The sequence below is a fragment of the Rhipicephalus sanguineus genome, chromosome 7, assembly GCF_013339695.2.
Source record: "Rhipicephalus sanguineus isolate Rsan-2018 chromosome 7, BIME_Rsan_1.4, whole genome shotgun sequence".
NCBI lineage: Eukaryota > Metazoa > Arthropoda > Arachnida > Ixodida > Ixodidae > Rhipicephalus > Rhipicephalus sanguineus.
In genome coordinates this window covers 3,648,556-3,668,949 of record NC_051182.1, presented here as the reverse complement: position 1 = coordinate 3,668,949, position 20,394 = coordinate 3,648,556, and positions in this window count along the sequence as shown.

Sequence of the window (20,394 nt, the reverse complement as noted above, 5' to 3'; positions counted from 1 at the left end):
GAAAACCGCGCGAGCAGACAGCGGAAGGGCAAGGTTCTCCTTGCGCAAGTATAAGAAGAAGGGAGCGAGCTCGCCGACGACGACTTTTAAATGCGCCTGTCACGCCTGTCGCGCTCCTAACGCCATCTCGCTGGTAATGAAGAAACGCTTATAAGCGCAGCCGTCTCTGAGTCCGTCCAGTGGTAAAGGGTGTGTATATAACGCTCGCCGTTAGCTACCTGAACGATCTGCGTTTCGTGGCGTAGTGGCTAGCGCCACTCGTTGCGGAGCAAGAGGTCCATGGTTCGATTCCGCGCTTCGGAAGCATTTTTCTGAGTTATTTTTCTTTGGGGCTTTTTTATATATATACATACTTATACATATACGGTGCATGACGGCGGCGACGGCGACGGCTACGGCAAAATCCAGCCGAGACTGTCCATATAATTGCTATCGCAATAAAAGACGCGAAGGGGGTAGGGGAGGGGGGGGCGAGTGTCGCGCGAGGAGCAATTTTGAATCTAAGGGCGCGGTCACGATCGCGGACGCGCGCGCTATCTCGAAAGCCATCACAGTGGGCGGCTCGTATACCCTTCTACGTGCTGCGCTCTCAACGCGAAGTGACTATGCGGAGAGCATCGCTCGCTGGAGCGGCCGTATTCTCTTATACCGGCGCTTTGTTGTTACGCGAGATTAGATACAAAACCGTTAGCTGCCAGCCTAACTTCGTGTAACACTACAATTTGTTGCTATCGCAATCATTGCTTCGCCTTTGCGGTGAAACTGTGACTTTTTCTTTTCAGCTGCTGGTGACGTAGTTCCACAACATCCCACAAAAGGTTTCCACCGAAACAAAAAAAAGATGGCTGAACCCTCTGTCTGAGGAATCGGTATAACACGAAAGTGAAATGTGTCGTCACAGATGTAGTTGATTGTTTATAGTGCATTGGTATATGAGAGCTTGTACAATATCTATTGTTGTTTGGCAGATATAGCACCGCCTAATGGTAGACGCACTCACGTTCGGGCCTAGCGGCACATCTCCGTACCGACAACTAACGTCCATGATCATGATTTAACCCTTGCAGTAGCTGAAGCTCTTGACATATACGTGGACACCGCATATGGCAAATGCCGAGCAAATATGTCGTAATAAACACTGATACTCGCAATGCACTCCTTCAAAGCGTCGTGGAACGCGAAGAAAAACGCTACGCGCGTCGTGCCTTGCCTCTAGCCTGGCCGTTAATTCTCACAGGGCGAGCAGGGAACGCGGTGCGACAGCCAGGCGAGCGTCGGAGACCTATTTTTTTATATTGCCACGTGGTCGTGACGTCGACGAAGAGAGCAGTCGGCGTTTTCAAGATGAAACTCTTTTATTTCGCCGAACTTGTAGCCAGGAAACGGAAAGTTAATTTACAGCAATACACACGGTATGCACCGATAGCTGCGAACAGAGCGTCGACCGTCGATCAACTGACAAGCGGTGAAGCGCGTCGGCATTTATGCATGTGCCGCAGAATACTCCAGCGTTATCGCTGGTTGTTGCGCAATCTATAGAATAAGCTCGAGTGTTCGCCTCTTGCGCGCAATCTTAACAAAACGATCTACAATAATCGCGAAGCTTCTCGATCAATGAGGCGCGGTTTGCGCTGAGCGTTGCTGACAGTCTTTGTGGGCGAAAACCGAATACAGCAAAAGTGATAACAAGAAACGCACGTGGCAATGCCCCCCTCTGTAGAAGCATCGTCCCGATGCTTAGGAACGTAACAGGTATACATGCAATACTGAAGAGAACTAATAAAGCAAGCAAACATTAGAGTCCTCAGGTGCGTTAACGAGCATAGTACGGTTTAAGACGCACCACATGCACAACCTCGGGCCGAGCTCGGCGCCTCTGAGAGTTCGTGATGCCGTCGTGGACAACCTCGTAGTCGGGTGCGCCGAGACGTGGAAGTACCCTGTACGGTCCGAAGTATCGTCGAATAAGCTTCTCGCTCAGTCCACGTCGTCGTATTAGCGTCCAGAGCCAGACACGGTCGCCGGGCTGGTAGTCCACGAAGCGTCGTCGAAGATTGTAGCGACGGCTGTCGGTGCTGCTGGGTCTTGATGCGCAGGCGGGCGAGCTGTCGAGCTTCTTCGGCACGTTGTAAGTAAGCGGCGGCGTCGATATTTTCTTCGTCGGTGACGTTGGGTAGCATGGCGTCGAGCATCGTCTCCGTGCTCCTTCCGTAGACCAACTTGTACGGCGTCATCTGCGTGGTTTCTTGGACGGCCGTGTTGTAAGCGAAGGTCACGTACGGGAGGACGGCGTCCCACGTCTTGTGCTCAACGTCGACGTACATGGCCAGCACGTCGGTGATGGTCTTATTTACACGCTCGGTGAGGCCATTGGTCTGCGGGTGGTAGGCGGTGGTGCGGCGGTGGCTCGTCTCGCTGTACTTGAAGATCGCCTGAGTTAGGTCCGCAGTAAAGGCGGTACCTCTGTCTGTGATGAGGACCTCTGGGGCTCCATGACGCAAGACGATGTTCTCCACGAAGAAATTGGCTACCTCGGCGGCACTGGCTTTGGGCAAGACCTTTTTTCTCGGCGTAGCGGGTGAAGTAGTCAGTTGCTACGACGATCCGCTTGTTGCCTGAAGTCCACGTCGGGAACGGCCCCAGCAGGTCCATCCCGATTCACTGGAACGGCCGTTTTGGCCGTTCAATTGGCTGCAGAAGTCCCGCTGGCCTAGTCGGTGGTGTCTTCTGTCGCTGGCAATCTCGGCAAGTCTTAACGTAGTGGGCGACGTCGGCAGGAAGGCGTGGCCAGTAGTATCTGTCCTGTATCCTCACGAGAGTGCGGGGAAAGCCGAGGTGGCCAGCCTTCGGGTCGTCGTTGGCTTCAAGTTGACTAGCCAACACAAGGCGCGGTGATCGCTCACAACTTTGAAGGGCCTGCCGTACAGGTAGGGGCGAAACTTAGACGTAGCCAAGATGAAGGCAAGACACTCCTTTTTGCGTTGTGGAATAGTTACCTTCTGCTTTGGATAGGGACCGGCTAGCATAACTTATGACCCTTTCCAGTCCGTCGGTTTTCTGCTGCTCCTATGCTGCTTGCGTCCGTGTGGATTTCCGTATCGGCGTATTCGTCGAAATGCGCAATTATCGGAGGCCTCTGCAGGCGTCGTTGCAGTTCTTGAAATGCCTCGACTTGCGCCGTTCCCCACTTGAACTCTACGTCGTTCTTCGTGAGGTGAGTTAGTGGCTCAGCGAGCCGTGGAAATTACTTGACGAAGCGTTCGTAATATGCGCACGAGCCGAGAAATTGGCGTACGGCCATCTTGTTGGCAGGCGGCGGGAAGGCAGCGATGGCAGCTGTTTTCCGCTGGTCGAGGCGAACTACAGCATTGCTAATGACGTGGCCCAAAAACAGGAGCTTCTCGTACGCGAAACGGCACTTTTCTGGCTTCAGGGTGAGTCCGCAGGTCTTGATTGCTTGAAGTACAGCGTCAAAGCGCCGGAGGTGTTCGCCGAAGTTTGAGGCAAACACAACGACGTCGTCCAAGTACACAAGGCACGTCTGCCACTTCAAGCCAGCCAGCACTGTATCCATAACGTGTTGGAAAGTCGCAGGCGCCGAGCAAAGACCAAAAGGCATGACCTTGAACACGAACAGGCCGTCCAGTGTTATAAAGGCAGTCTTTTCTCGGTCTGTCTCGTCAACTTCGATTTACCAGTAGCCGGTCTTGATGTCCATCGACGAAAAGTACTTCGCGTTGTGAAGTCGATCCAGGGCGTCGTCTATCTGTGGGAGAGGGTACACGTCCTTCTTTGTAATTTTGTTCAGGCGACGATAATCAACGCAGAAACGTAGGGTCCCATTTCACTAACATCACGGGAGACGCCCATGGGCTGTTGAACGGCTGGATGATGTCGTCGCGTAGCATTTCTTCGACTTGTTTCTTAACAGCCTCCCGTTCCCCCGTCGAAACACTGTAGGGACTCTGACGGAGTGGTCGAGCATTTTCTTATCTTATAATGCGGTGCTGAGCAAAGGGCGTTTGTCGGACCCGCGATGACGACGAGAAACACTCCCTGTATTTCTGCACAATCCATCGAAGCTGTTGCTGTTGGCGAGCGGGAAGACTTGAGTTTACGTCGAAGGGTGGCTCAGGTATTGGGGTAGTCGTCGTAGCTTCGTCAGTATCTGAAAAGGCAAAGTCATCGCTGATGGCCAAGATTACTTCGATGTATGCAATCGTCGTGCCCCCTGCTCAGGTGTCTCTATTCTTGGCTGAAGTTCGTTAGCATCACGCTTCCTTTTCCTTCATGTAACCGAGCAATGCCCCTTGCGACGCAAATGTCACGGTCTAGCAGCAAACGCTGATCGTTCTCGATGACACCATCGATGTCTTCAGCTTTTTAGGTGCTGACGGGAATTATGACGCTCGAGCGAGGCGGGATGGTAGCTTGATCCTTGAGTACGTTCAGGGCATGTTGACATGGATTCGTATCCGGCGGTGTTGTTTTGTCCGATGATAGTTTATTGACTTGGTTCTTAAGTCGATGACGGCGCCGTTATGGTTTAAGACGTCCATGCCAAGCATGACGTCCCTGGAGCAGTGTTGCAAGATTACGAAACTCGCAGGATACGTGCGATTATTGATTGTGACTCTTGCTGTGCAGACTCCGGACGGCGTTATTGCATAACCTCCAGCGGTACGGATTTCAGAGCCTTCCCAAGCAGTCCTAAATTTTTTCAACTTCGTGGCCAAAGGGCCACTGATGACGCAATAGTCGGCTCCAGTATCGACGAGAGCGGTGACGTTGTGGGCGTCGATGGGAACGTCGAGGTCGCTAGTTCGTCGTCTCGCGTTGCAGTTAGGTCGTGGCGTCGGGTCACGGCTACGTCGGTTTGTTCAGCTGCTTCCCCGTTGCGTCGTCAGGTCTTCTTCTGGCCGCGAAGTTTCGACGTAAGGGAGCTGTCTGGTTCGCGTCGTGTTCTGAAGGTTTCGTCGCGGCGTCATCGTCGGCGGCGGAGGATCTTCGGTAGTTCGTCGTACAGCAACCGCACCTCCATCGGTTGCTGCCCTTAGTTTTCCGGATACGGGCTAGGCGATTGGCCCCGGTTTGGGCCAGTGTACTGCCGGCGGTGCGGTGACATGTAGCGGCCGGGCGACGGCGAGCGGGAAGGTCGCCGCTCTTCTCACTGTGTTTCAGTGAGGAACTCGTCGATGTCGCGAGGCCGTTCGCCTGGCTACGGGCGCGGCGCGTTGATGGCGAATCCGTGTAGCCCCATCTGTCGGTACTGGCAGCGGCGGTACGTGTGGCCGGCCCTCCGCAGTGGTAGCAGAGCGGGCGGTTGTCAGGGGCGCGTCAAACGTCGGTCTTCTTCGGCGTGTATCGCTGGCCGGCTGGCGGGCGGTATGACGTCGGTGGTGGCGGCGGTGGTGCCTCGCCGCGGAACTGCTGGAGCGGCTCGGCGTCTTGACGTGGTCGAGGAGGGGGGGGGGGCGTTGCGTCGGGCTGCAGCAGCATATCTCATGCTTGCAGCTGCGGCTGCGCTGACTCAGGGACGCCCAGCGACTGCTGGATTTCCTGTCGGACGATGTCTGCAATCGAGGCATCTTGAGCCTGGCACGACGGGAACATTCGACTAAGTTCTTCGCGCGCTACGGCCCTTATGGTCTCCCGCAGATCGTCGGAGCCGATCGCTTGAACCGCTGCGCTGTCTTGGATCAAGCGGCGGTTGTATTGCCGGGTGCGCATTTCCAACGTGCTCTAGATTGTTGTGGCCTCGGTGACAAATTCCTGGACAGCCTTAGGTGGGTTCTGCATGAGCCCAGCGAAGAGCTCTTGCCTTACTCCTCGCATGAGGAAACGGACCTTCTTCTCGGTCATGTTGGGGTCGGTGTGGCGGAAGAGTCTGGTCATTTCTTCCGCGAAGATTGTCACGTTTTCGTTTGGCAGCTAAACCCGTTTCTCCAGTAATGTGGCGGCCCTTTCTTTTCGCACCACGCTTGTGAACGCTGCGAGCAAGCTGGTCCGGAAGATGTGCCATGTTGTCAGGGTAGACTCCCTGTTCTCGAACCACGTCCTGGCGCTGTCTTCCAAAGCGAAGTACACATAGCGTAACTTGTCGCTGAGGTCCCAGTTGTTGAAGGCCGCAGTCCTCTCGTACGACTCGAGCCACGTTTTCGGGTCCTCACATGATGATCCCCGATAGATCGGCGGCTCTCTTGGCTGCTGCATCACGATCGCGGCCAGTGGCGAAGTGGCTGTCATGGTTGCCGCAGTTGTGGTCTTGGCCTTGGTCTTCCGAGTCTTGTCGGGTAGAGGCCCGTCCTCCGTTGCTAGACCTTGTAGCGTACGGCTAGCTCGCTGGTGGTCGTTGGCGTTAATGTCTTCTCCGCTCTGTGGGCTGCGTTCACGGCTTGACGGGGGCGTCCGGTACATGACCGAACAGCACCTCCACCAGATGTCACCTGGTCGTGACGTCGACGAAGACGAGAGTCGGCGTTTTCAAGATGAAACTGTTTATTTGGCCGAACTTGTGGCCGCGAAACGAAAAGTTAATTTACAGCAATACACACGGTAAGCACTGATGCGGCGAACAGAGCGTCGAACGTCGATCAACTGACAAGCGGTGAAGCGCGTCGGCTTTGATGCATATGCCGTAGAATACTCCAGCTTTATCGCTGGTTGTCGCGCAATCTCTAGAATAAGCTCGAGTGTTCGCGTCCTGCGCGCAATCTTAACAAAACGATCTGCAATAATCGCGAAGCTTGAACAATGAGGCGTGCTTTGCGCTGAGCGTTGCTGACAGTCTTTGTGGGCGAAAACCGAATACAGCAAAACTGATAATAAGAAACGCACGTGGCAGTGTGGATGGGTGCTATGAGCGAGGCTTGGGCTAAAGCCACCACCTAGCGCTGTGTTAAAGCGTTGACGAAATTACATTCCTATTGGAAACGCGTCGAATGCGACAGTCATAGCAACGGCGCGTTTTTTTTCGAGCCTGGGGGCACAGATGTCACCGCCTCGTTATAAAGGGGACGCTTATAGCATCCATTCATCCATCCATCCATCCATCCATCCATCCATCAAAGAACACTGTGAGAGGAAAGTGTGAGACATAAAAGGCTTGTTTACGTAGCCTCTGTTATGTGTTTGGGGGTAGCTCAGTGAGCTAAACGCTCGCCAGACATCGTCGTGGACCGAGAGGTCATGGGTTAGACTGCTTTCAACGGAACTTTTTCTTATAGTTTCTTTTTGGCATTTGATGGCGTTCATTTTGCTGACGTATTACCGTGACGTAAATACGTCATGAAAGTCTTGGTGGACCCCGGCATAAAACAATTTCGTCTTAAAAGGGTTTTCGTTTTCTCGCTTTAAACGTGCAATATGTTTTCTTCCTCTCACTTTATGTTTTTTTATATAATTTTGAAACCCTCCACACGTACCAGGGGGCTGAAGTCTCTGTTTAAAATGTTTGCTTTATTCTTTTAAACAACCTGCGGAGAAGAAAGCACAATGATTTTTTCCTGCGTAAAAAAATGCCCTTTCGCGCTAGTGCACGCGTAATGTGTTGAAAACGTAGTTCTCAGTTGTCATGATTTTCTTATGATCTTGAGGGCGAGGGGCTTGTGCGAACGCCTCTGACATGTCGTGCAGTCCTGCACACTGCAGTGAATTCACTGCCTCTCTCCTTTTTTTTTGACACGAAAGTGTTTTATGCCGGGGTCCCTCAAGTGGCGTATTTCCAAGTGGCGTATCAATGGCATATTTCCGTCACGCAATTGATGTCGAAAAAATGCACACGATCAGATGGCAACGAAAAAAAAATTCCATCAACACGAATCGAATCCAACACCTCTCGGTCCGCGACAACAGATGACGGGTACGCCATTCACTGCGCCACGGTCAGACACTCTGGAGGTCTTACAAACGCGTCTTTTATATCTCACACTTTCCTCTCGCAGTGGTCTTGGTCGGCGGGCTGCTGTCGCTGTCTGGTAGCGGTAAAGTGAAGTAATACACCACAACTGTGGTCTCCGCGATCAGTTCTTGAAACGCGTCATTGCTACGCGTCCTTCCCCTTCGGCGCATTTCTAATAGGAGAAGTGAAATTTTGTCAACGTCTTCGCACACCGCGAGGCGACGACCTTAGGCAAAGCCTCGGCCTCGCTCATAGCATCCATCCGTTTTAAAAATAGCTCTACGACGCGCGCTTGCCTCACCTGACTAGAGCGGTTCTATATGCTGCGGAATGGCAAAGAAATAGACCTTAGTCGACATTCTTCTGGCTGTCTCACCATTTTCTCTGATTACGCTCTCACCGTTAACTGCAACAGCGACCACATCGGTTGTTTAATCATTGATCACGGACGTTAGTCGTTGGGATGGAAATGTGCAACCAAACGTCAACGTGGACACATTCACGCTAAACGGTGCTATAGCTGCCGACCTTGTGCAATGTAGAGTAAATATTCAACTACCTCTGCAAGGACTCTTTTTACTTTCGTGTTACACCAATTCCTACGACGGAGGATTGAACCGTGTTTTTTCCCTCATCCTATCCCTCTCTCATCTTTCTATTCACCTTCTCCAGCAGCCCAGTGTAGGATAGCCAACCGGAAGTTTTTCTTGTTAACCTCCCTGCCTTCTCCCTTTCCGTTTCCTTCCTTCCTTCCTTCCGTCCTTCCTTCCTTCTCAGGTCCCTACAATCCAGCAACTTTCAGTGAAAGCACTAAGCTCAATGAAGCCACTTTTAATGAGACATAGCAATGAAAAAAAAAGTTAAAAATTTTCGCAGTTGCATTTTTTTGAAGGCTAGCGCAAGTGTCTTTTATAACCTTTGAATGCCCATCCATTTCTCTCATTCCTAATAGTCTGCTGCGCTGAATTTTTTTTAGTTTGCAGCCATCTTGATCTTATGCGGATATTAAAAAATTTGCATTCTACAAACTTGTTATTGCATTATTTATCTGAATCATCTGTTAATTATCTGCTGTCATATTTATCGTTGTATGTCAACAGAAAAAGGCCAGCATGCTGCATCTGTACGTCAACAGAAAAAGGCCAGCATGCTGCTGCAGCGCTGCATCTAGTAGGTCCGTGTGATATGACGTATGTAGATCAAAACCTTCGGGAAGTCTACTAATACTACTGAATACTACAAACTGCTGCTGCTGCTGCTACTACTACTATAATAATAATATCTGGGGTTTAACGTCCCAAAACCACCATATGATTATGAGAGACGCCGTAGTGGAGGGCTCCGGAAATTTCGACCACCTGGGGTTCTTTAACGTGCACCTAAATCTAAGTACACGGGCCTCGAACATTTTCGCCTCCATCGAAAATGCAGCCGCCGCGGCCGGGATTCGATCCCGCGACCTTCGGGTCAGCAGTCGAGTGCCATAACCACTAGACCACCGTGGCGGGGCTACTACTACTACTACTACTACTACTACTACTACTACTACCATAGGTCGGCAAAAAATGTGGAGCTCACTCAGACTCACTCACGAAACATATCTTACCCTCAGGGCTCACTCGGACTCAGACTCACCAAACTTTTCCTCATCCGGACTCACTCGGACTCAGACTCACTATAATTTTTCTCAACCGGACTCACTCGGACTCAGACTCACCAAAATTTTATTCACTCGAACTCAGACTCAGACTCACGGCTCGATCTGAGTCTGAGTGAGTCGACTCATGAGTCTGTTAGCATTTAATTATCCTTTTTCTACCATAATGTGAATGCTCTTTAGCGCCAATACCTGGCATAATCGGTGCGCTACTTAGCACCTTTTGATCTCGTACCTTCATATACGAGTATCTGAGTTTGCAGTTCAATAAGGACCTTTTTATTGAAAGTCATGACTCACGCGAGATATTTTTATCAGTAACTTCCCGTGAAAAAGTTTGCGGGGGGAGGTCAAGGCACCTCCCCCCCTCTCCCTCCTCAACTCACGCCTCTGATCAATAAATATTGAGCTGATGTATGAACGGTAGCGAGTTTAAGTATGCGGGAGTATACGGGAGTATAAACGTGAGCTGGCATAGGGCTGATAGTAATGCCAAAGTTGAGTAGATAGGACCGTAGGTCGGCAACAAAAGTTGGAGCTCACTCAGACTCACTCATGCAATATATTTTGCCCTTAGGGCTCACTCGGACTCAGACTCACAAAAACTTTACTCACCCGGACTCACTCAGACTCAGACTCACGTCTCGATATGAGTCTGAGTGAGTCTGAGTGAGTCGACTCATGAGTGAGTTTGCCGACCTATGACTACTACTACTACTACTACTACCCCTTACAAAAATGGCTAGTAACATTGAGTAGACCACATATAGTAACCATCTGTTGACATTGGTGACCATCTAGTAAAATTTGTTAATAGACCGTCTAAAGGCCTCCTCCTTACTGTTCTCTAACGACTATTTTATGTAAACCGTCTACAGGCCTCCTCTTTACTGTTGTATAAGGACTATTTTATGTAAACCATGTAAAGGCCTCCTTTTGTAGCGTTAGCTACACCGGCCTAACCGGAGCCGATTTCGCGTGGATCCTCATGAGCCGTGCTGCGCATGCGCTAGGATCAGTGATTTCACACAGCTGGCTCACGGGAGCCGGCATCTCACGCACTCTCCGCCACCACCGCGCGCGACTCGCCGCTGCTGGTCTGCGCATTCTAAAGGAGTGACGTCGTAGCCATGGCAGACTGGCGCCGGCGCGCGCGCAGCTATTCGCCTTCGCTGTGCAGTTGCCGTCTGACAGTGCGCTGGAGCCGCTTGATAGCGCCTCTGACTGGCGTTTGCAGGTGGGTAACGCCATGAAGAAGGAGAGCGCAAATGCTGCTAAACGGCGCAGAAGAGCTGAGAAGCTTATCTCATCGGATCCCGAAGTAGTTACCAGCAATTAGCGGTTCAGCGTACGAAGAATGAACAGAACAAGGCTAATAATCCTAGACAACCTGGAAAGCTAAGAATAATCAGCTGAACCTTTGCTAATTCTACGTATATCCTGGCATAGCCGAGCTAAGCCACTGCAATCTATTTACTGTTTCATAAAGACTATTTTATGTAGATCGCCCCGCCACGGTGGTCTAGTGGTTATGGCGCTCGACTGCTGACCCGAAGGTCGCGGGATCGAATCCCGGCCGCGGCGGCTGCATTTTCGATGGAGGCGAAAATGTCAGAGGCCCGTGTACTTAGATTTAGGTGCACGTTAAAGAACCCCAGGTGGTCGAAATTTCCGGAGCCCTCCACTACGGCGTCCCTCATAATCATATCGTGGTTTTGGGACGTTAAACCCCAGATATTATATTATTATTATATTATTTTATGTAGACCGTCTGAAGGCATCCTACTTACCGACATATAAAGACTATTCGGAATTCACCCCCTTGCAGGCTATTTATAAGTAATATTTTAAATCTACCTTGAAAAGATGATTTAGCTTTGACTAAGGACGAGAAGTCATTGAGCATTTAACCTCTAACCACTTCCCCAGTCCCAAAACGCGTACGTCATCCTCCTGACACACGCGCGTGCACACACACACACACACACACACACACACACACACACACACACACATGCATGTGTTTAGGTGCGCGCACGCACACACATTATATATATATATCAAGATATATAAAATCAGTATCTTCGGGAGGGCATCTAATTATGCACGTACCGGCGAGGATCTACACAGCTGTACTATTACTATTGCATCCATGGAGACCCTGGTTGGTACGTGCAGCGGTTTTATATGGGAAAGGCACTCGCAGCGAAGCCTCTGCATAAATTGGTGTGCTAACACAAATAATTGCACGCACTAAATATTGCTAGTGCCGTACGTACGGCTCTGGAATCTGACGGCGAACCATTCCTTCCTTCTTTAGTTTTCCCTTATCCCTACGATCAACAGTGCTCACTGACGCTATCACTTTTCCGCCCAAAAAATGCCTTCGTTGACCATATATAGAGTGGAAATTCGATAACATCTACCATCAACCTCATGGGGCAAACTCACACTCCTTCTTTTTAGGATGCTTTTTTGTCATTGATCGCAACCTGGCTCACTAATATGTCCAGCATCAGGACTCACCGAATTATTATCGTACGAATGCTCTAAGCGTAATACGTTTATCTGAATACGCGCTCTGGGGCATAAACCGAACCTGACATATTTACAGGACTACGTCCCTTACACCCTTCAGGTACTGAGCGTGCGATGCATGTGCTCATAAACTACACAGAGAGTTAATACAAAGAATTAAGGAACTAATAAATGACCTTTTTGAGAGAAATATCTTCAAACTTAGGCGTTTTGGGTAAACCACTTACGTTTCATCACAATTACGGAGTGAAACGGAGCGCGATAAAACCACGGAAAATATTTTAAAAGGGGACGCAAATATTAAAGTTAATCTGTATCGACTTTTATTATTCTGACTTTAACTTGTTTGCAGCAATAAATTCCTGAAATAGAGGTATTTTGTGCCATTTGCTATGTTTAGGATTTTTTACTTAATGAGTGCTTCGAAAGGTAAGGGATATAATAAACTTATTAAGATTTTATTTCGCTTGTTCTTTGAGGGGAATAAATATCGTGACCAAGAAGTGCACCGTTTTCTCCCGAGGCGTGCTCAAAGTTCAAAAATCACGAAATTGGCGGAAAAGTGTTTTTTGCGGCCAAAATTCATATTTTTTTTCTGGCGAAGAAAATTTTTTACGCGTAACAAACTCCGAAACCATTGTTTCAATCTTATTGGACACACCATACTACTACTACTACAACTACTACTACTACTACTACTACTACTACTACTACTACTATCAATCAATCAATCAATCAATCAATCAATCAATCAAGCCATCAATCAATCAATAAATGTGCACAGCAACAACCGTAAGGTTGTTGCTGTGCACTTTTAAAATAAAACAATAGAAAATAAGCAATACTATACAGACAGTCTTCAGAAGATAATAAAAATAAAAAGTGCGAGAACGAATAGACAAAAAGAAGTCAACACAAGAGGGGAAGAATACAATAAGACAACACTACAGATATTGAAGAGGAATGAAATATAATATTGCATACGTACACATCTGCGGAAGGCTGGCTGAAGGACGGAGAAGCGAAGAATTTCCACATTGTACAAAACTACGTTAAGACACTGCAAAGCTCGATTAAAAAGAATGACTGTGGACTACGAACAACGTCAAGAACAATAAAATTAACGTTATAGAGGCTTTTTATTCTGCGAACGATAGAGCGCCACAAAAAGCAGGCGGGTGCATGAAACGGTCTATTCTGTGTGGTTAACTTACGCGGAATTCAAAAACTAACACAATTGATTAGTGACATCTTTTAGCCGCGAAAGAGCACAACACAAATGAAAGAAACACACAACGACAGGACGGGCGGCACTTCCAACTGAATTAGACTGAGCGCAAACCCAGAAATAAATATACAACATACACACATGCGCAGTCTCACACCACCTTAGACTATCCAGCTATCAAACAATCTCTTTTCCGATCCATACAACGTCACCGACGTATCACTGACACACCTTTCTCCTTTCTTTCTAATGTAGTAGGCTTCCATCAACTCACGCGCAGTCTGATTCTTGCTTCTGCCTAAAATCTTGATCTCTTTAAAACGTGGCTGACACTTGCAGGTTTTGCAATGCATAGGCAAATGCGCCACGCCGTCCTTCATTAAATTCAGTTCATGCTCCCTGGCTCGTTCATTAATACAGCGCCCGGTCTGTCCGATGTAGGAGTTGCCACAAGAAAGGGGAATTTCGTACACCACGCCTTTGGCACATTTTCCGTACGTCGTGCCATGTTTCTTGCCGCATCCCTTTCGGCTCGCCTCCTCCCGAGCAGTTCTCGGACACAACTGAGCCAGTTTAGCGGGCGCGGAAAAAGCAACGGGTACCCCATACCGGCCTGCTACCCTTTTCAGGTTATGGGAGACCTTATGAACATAAGGAATCATAAGGTATGGGGTACCCGTTGCTTTTTCCGCGCCCGCTAAACTGGCTCAGTTGTGTCCGAGAACTGCTCGGGAGGAGGCGAGCCGAAAGGGATGCGGCAAGAAACATGGCACGACGTACGGAAAATGTGCCAAAGGCGTGGTGTACGAAATTCCCCTTTCTTGTGGCAACTCCTACATCGGACAGACCGGGCGCTGTATTAATGAACGAGCGAGGGAGCATGAACTGAATTTAATGAAGGACGGCGTGGCGCATTTGCCTATGCATTGCAAAACCTGCAAGTGTCAGCCACGTTTTAAAGAGATCAAGATTTTAGGCAGAAGCAAGAATCAGACTGCGCGTGAGTTGATGGAAGCCTACTACATTAGAAAAAAAGCAGAAAGGTGTGTCAGTGATACGTCGGTGACGTTGTATGGATCGGAAAAGAGATTGTTTGATAGCTGGATAGTCTAAGGTGGTGTGAGACTGCGCATGTGTGTATGTTGTATATTTATTTCTGGGTTTGCGCTCAGTCTAATTCAGTTGGAAGTGCCGCCCGTCCTGTCGTTGTGTGTTTCTTTCCTTTGTGTTGTGCTCTTTCGCGGCTAAAAGATGTCACTAAGCAAGTACCAACTAGGCCAACAAACAGTCTTGTTAAAACATATTTCTAGTGCAACTGGCCTGTCTTCGTGTGTGTCTTCTGCGAGCTTGCTATCTAGTATCGACAAGATCGTCAGTTCCATCGTTGCAACCACCTGCCGTGCAAGATACATTGGTTTCTGCGTGAGGAAAGGACTTACGCCGCCTGAAGTGAGTTCTCTCTTTGGTCATGTTGCACCATCCAGGGGACACAGTGCTCGCCTGTGCAAAATTCTGCGTTCAGAACTGTGGAGACAAGTCCGCTTGCTTAATGACTGGCTACGCATTACCCACCTGAAGAATGATGTTCCATGGGTAGCTGAAAAGAAGCTAAGAACGTCCAGACGCATCGTCCATCATATGACGGAGTACTGGTGGAAGCAAATTCTAGGACAAAGTTGTAAGGTTTGCAAGGACAGCAAAGCAACGGGGAAATCAACGAATGTGGTGACGTTAGGAAACGTGAGCCTACCGGAGGACTCATCAACACTTCTTTCCAAGGGACCTAAGTACTGCATTGATGTCAGTGTTCCTGTGCATGAACTAGCGGCACTTAACAGATATGTGGCCGGTAAAGCCTCAGCAGAGGATAAAGAAAGATGTCTGTTAGATGGTGTAGACAGCCTGGAAAAATGCGTTTCAGGGACTAGGCTAAGCCATAAAGCTGAGGTTATGCGAAAGACAGTAGCGTTTTGTAGAGAAAAGAACATTGTAATTCTGGAAGCAGACAAAGAGGGGTGTTTTGTAGTGCTGCCCAGAGGAATGTTTAATGTGAAGGCAGCAGATGCTATAGCTAAGAATTTTGTTCAGGTAAAGAAATCTGAATCTAGGGTAAAGAGTAAGGTTGCCAGGCTATGTAAAGACCTGAAGTTGGAAAAGTTGGCAACAAATATTGGCAAAATGAAAGCTACCACGTTAAACGTATTTTTCAGTGCTATAACACACAAAATCGATGTACCCTTTAGAAGTATAGTGAGCGAACGGGACACATGGCAACTTTTACTCAGTAAGCACATACAGAAGGTGCTAAAGTGTGTTAAGATTAAAGACCCCTTCTTCACTAGCAGTTCGAAAGACATAGTGAAATTCTTGTCAGATAATGAGCACTCGCTTAGTAACGCCTTTTCAGTAGATGTGGAAGACCTTTTTTATTCAATTCCACATAGTGAACTTTTTGTTGCGGTGAGGACCTGCATAGAAGAAAGCGGCGTCATACCCTTTCAAAATGCAGCTGGTGTTACGCTAGACAACTTTTTAACTCTATTGGAAGCCTACCTGAGCACTACTTTTATAAGTTTTGACAAGCAGCTTTTTCTGCAAAAACGCGGCATTTGCATTGGATCGTGCATTGCGCCGCTGCTGTGCAATATATTTTTATCTAGCGTTGACCGGTTGCTCGAGGAAGCTTTTTATCTGGACAGCACTCTAAATGTTGCTAAGGTTTTTAGGTATATGGATGACTTTTTAATTCTTTTTAACAGACAAGGCTCCTTGAGGCGTTGCGATTATATTTTAAATATTTTTAAGACTCACGGAAAGGGCCTGGTTTTTACTCAAGAACTGCCGCATTGTAACACCCTGCAATTTTTAGACTTGAGGTTAACCTTCCATAGCGGGCAAACGTGTTGGCAATATTTTCCGCGTGCAAAGAAAGGGGTAATGCCGTATGACTCCTGCCAGTCAAAAATAGTCAAGCGTGGTATTGCTATGCTCTGCCTGGGGTCTGCTCTCGAAAAATCGTGCACGCACATGGTGCAGGGATCATTCGATAACCAGATCCAGCGACTTGAAGCTGCGAACTTCCCTGACTCGTTATTGACAGCTGTCTCCGAAGCGCTTTTACGGAAAGCTAAGAGAGCTGCCACGGGGGAACAGGAAACCGAAACCGTAAGACCTGCTGTGATTCCTTATGTTCATAAGGTCTCCCATAACCTGAAAAGGGTAGCAGGCCGGTATGGGGTACCCGTTGCTTTTTCCGCGCCCGCTAAACTGGCTCAGTTGTGTCCGAGAACTGCTCGGGAGGAGGCGAGCCGAAAGGGATGCGGCAAGAAACATGGCACGACGTACGGAAAATGTGCCAAAGGCGTGGTGTACGAAATTCCCCTTTCTTGTGGCAACTCCTACATCGGACAGACCGGGCGCTGTATTAATGAACGAGCCAGGGAGCATGAACTGAATTTAATGAAGGACGGCGTGGCGCATTTGCCTATGCATTGCAAAACCTGCAAGTGTCAGCCACGTTTTAAAGAGATCAAGATTTTAGGCAGAAGCAAGAATCAGACTGCGCGTGAGTTGATGGAAGCCTACTACATTAGAAAGAAAGCAGAAAGGTGTGTCAGTGATACGTCGGTGACGTTGTATGGATCGGAAAAGAGATTGTTTGATAGCTGGATAGTCTAAGGTGGTGTGAGACTGCGCATGTGTGTATGTTTATTTCTGGGTTTGCGCTCAGTCTAATTCAGTTGGAAGTGCCGCCCGTCCTGTCGTTGTGTGTTTCTTTCCTTTGTGTTGTGCTCTTTCGCGGCTAAAAGATGTCACTAAGCAAGTACCAACTAGGCCAACAAACAGTCTTGTTAAAACACAATTGACAAGTACAGAGGATACGATACCATGAACTAGCTCGTAAAGAAGTAAAATATCAGCGCTATTTCGTCGGCAGTAAAAGGATGGCAGTGATAATCATACATCAGTATTTGAACGAGATCTAGAGTCATTTTTAGCTAAGCGATGATTACATATGCTTGGGATTTTTTTCTGGACTCGTTAAATGGTGTTACTGCTGAACTGAGCAATGTCATTGCAGATCACAGACGCATACTTAAGTTAAGGAAGACATATTGCGATGTACAATTTGTGGAAGCTTATAGAACTGAATTCTCGAGATATCCCGCAAACACAGCCGAGAGAACGAAGGCCCCGCATAGCAGCACGCTTAGTGTGAACAGAAAAGTTTAATATGGCATCAAAAAGAGCACTAAGATCACTGATCTCATAAACCTTACACAACGACACACAATTGACAGGGTATGAAAATGACACTCTAGATGTTTTACGATATTCATGAATTTGGTCTTTGAGGTATTCAGAGAAAGGTTGTTGCTGTTGCACCATTCACCAGTCACAGATGCACGTCACAAATGTGACTACAGCAAGCGATAGTCAGTCATTAACTGAGTGAATTTCTTTTAATATCTTGATGTCATAGGCATAAAAGAGGAAACAAGAGTTACGAATAGCAAGAACTTGGAGGACGCTTGAGCTTCGCCCTAAAGAGTAGAAGAGCGACAGCGTAAAGAGCGACAGCGTAATCGGACCCCGTGCGCATCACCTTCCCAATTGCTAGCCTCGCTTCAGTTCTCAGTTCGTGCCTCAACTTTGCCGTTAGGAAACGAACGAGTGTGCGCGTAACGTTGGCCGTTTCAAACTATCCCAGACTGCCTACTGCAAGTACATTTGTTGGGTGCCCACTACACCATAATTCCTTCTGCGAATCAGCGAGGGGCCCACTACGTGTCCCTAAGGCAACGCGCGAAGCTACGCAGCTGCTCACTTTGTTGATGCTTTTGCAGCTGATAATGATTAAGTACATCTGTGCGCTTTCTAATGAATGAGCCTTTAAAACACCCACTCGTAGAGCAGTTAAGATGTTTTGACGCCTGGTGCGATTCTACGCATCTACCACGTATATGCGTTAACGAGACGTCTTTCCCTACATGACACATTTTCATATAGTGATTTCTTCCGAAGCGATTTCAAGGAATATCCTGGCTCTGTGGTAGAACACCTGCTTGCCACACCGACGGCCTGGGTTCGATTCTCACGCGAACGGAATATTTTTATTTATTTATTTTATTTGCATCTTTCTCGATTTTTCGGTCACGGACAAGATGACCATTTTTCGCTCACAACCAATGACGCCGACATCGACAGCGGAATTTCTGCGAAACGAGCTATTTGATGCTATCGGCTTAAAAGACGCATCATTAGCGTAAAGTAAAAATAGGAGTGGGCTTGATACCGACACTTGAGCCACCCCAGCAATAACTTTGTACAAAAAACATGTTTGGCCATTTACGACAACATAACATGATCTATGAAGCAGGTAGCTGTGTAGGAGATTCACAACCGACGAGTCAATATCAAAGTGCGCGAGTGTACCTATTAAATGCGCAGCATTTCTCAGCGAACCCAAGGCACTTTGAGCGAATCTATCTATCTATCTATCTATCTATCTATCTATCTATCTATCTATCTATCTATCTATCTATCTATCTATCTATCTATCTATCTATCTATCTATCTATCTATCTATCTATCTATCTATCTATCTATCTATCTATCTATCTATCTATCTATCTATCTATCTATCTATCTATCTATCTATCTATCTATCTATCTATCTATCTATCTATCCGACTACATCTGGGTGGCTCTCGGGATCGCCTCCTTAACTTGGTGTAGACAAAATTGACATGGGAAGGTATGAGGATTTGACGAATATGACTATTGGGTCATGACGTGAATAATGTGAAAATCCTGTCGCGTACGTCGTCAAACCCTTGTCTCCCGACACGTGTGGCACATACCCGGTTACCACGGGCCGCGGTGTACGGGTATGGGCCACAAGTGATTGATAGTTTAAATGTACCCAGGAGCGGCGAGTACAGACATGGTAATTTAAATGCGAGAGCGTTAAGAAGAACCGACACTGGCAGGTTTGACCCGACGAATGGAAAAAAGAATTACGCCATCTCCCACAGAAGGGAACCGTGAGGGGATGCGAAGCAGCATTGGGGGCGCACACCAAGTTTCCGTTACGTTCACTCGGCGTTTCCGCTAGTGTGCGAGGTTTGTATTGAGTGTTTGTGTTATCATTACGTTGTGTTTGTGCGTTGCTTTCCGTTAGCGCCGAGTGAAGGAGTGGTGCCGACCGAGCGCACGTGCTTATAAACTGGGTGGATTCAGCGCGAACAGGACAGAGATGAAGAAGGGACACGAGCACTAGCGCTGTTTTTAAAGACGATAGTCTTTCTTGGGGAACTTATACGCAGAAATTTTGGTCTGTCTGTCTTTCTTTCTGTTTGTCGGCACGTCCCTCGATTCAGCCACTCGGCCAAAGTTGAACCACTTGCCCAAGGGCCAGCCGTCTTGAACTGGTGCGGCTGTTCATACTTGTGAACGTTGTCGATCAAAAAGTAAATATCATGCATATCTGAGGTGCAACATCACTAGGTAAGTATTAGGTGGCGTGTTCCTTTAATAGAAAATGCATACATACGTAATTTTAAGGACCCTAGTTTCTTAAGCTGCGCTGAAAATGCATAAGAATGGAAGCTTCAGCGAGTTGGTATGCGTTCATCTTTGTTGAAACAGCGCTCACTAGACGACGACGAAGTAAAAGAAGGCACAGGACAGGCAGCGCCTGTCCTGTGCCTTCTTTTACTTCGTCGTCGTCTAGTGAGCGCTGTTTCAACAAAGCTGAAAATGCGACTGCGCTGAAATTTGCCTTCCTCCGTGCCCTTCGCACGAGCTCATTGTTGTGTTTTGGTTTCGGTTCTGTTGCACTGTACGAATGCCATGGGTTGGTGTTGAAAAACTTTAGTTTTGAGAAGGCCAAGAAGGTGAAAAAAAATATTTTAAAAATGAAAAAGCAGCGTTGTGGGCGGCCTTCAGGCTGCCGGTTGTGGGCGCCGCTCTGGCGTTCCTGTTTTACCCAGGCGACGTGTAAATAAAAGAGTGTGGAGAGTACTCGTTGAGTGCGGACGTTTCTCTGCTTCAGCGCTTCGCGCCAAA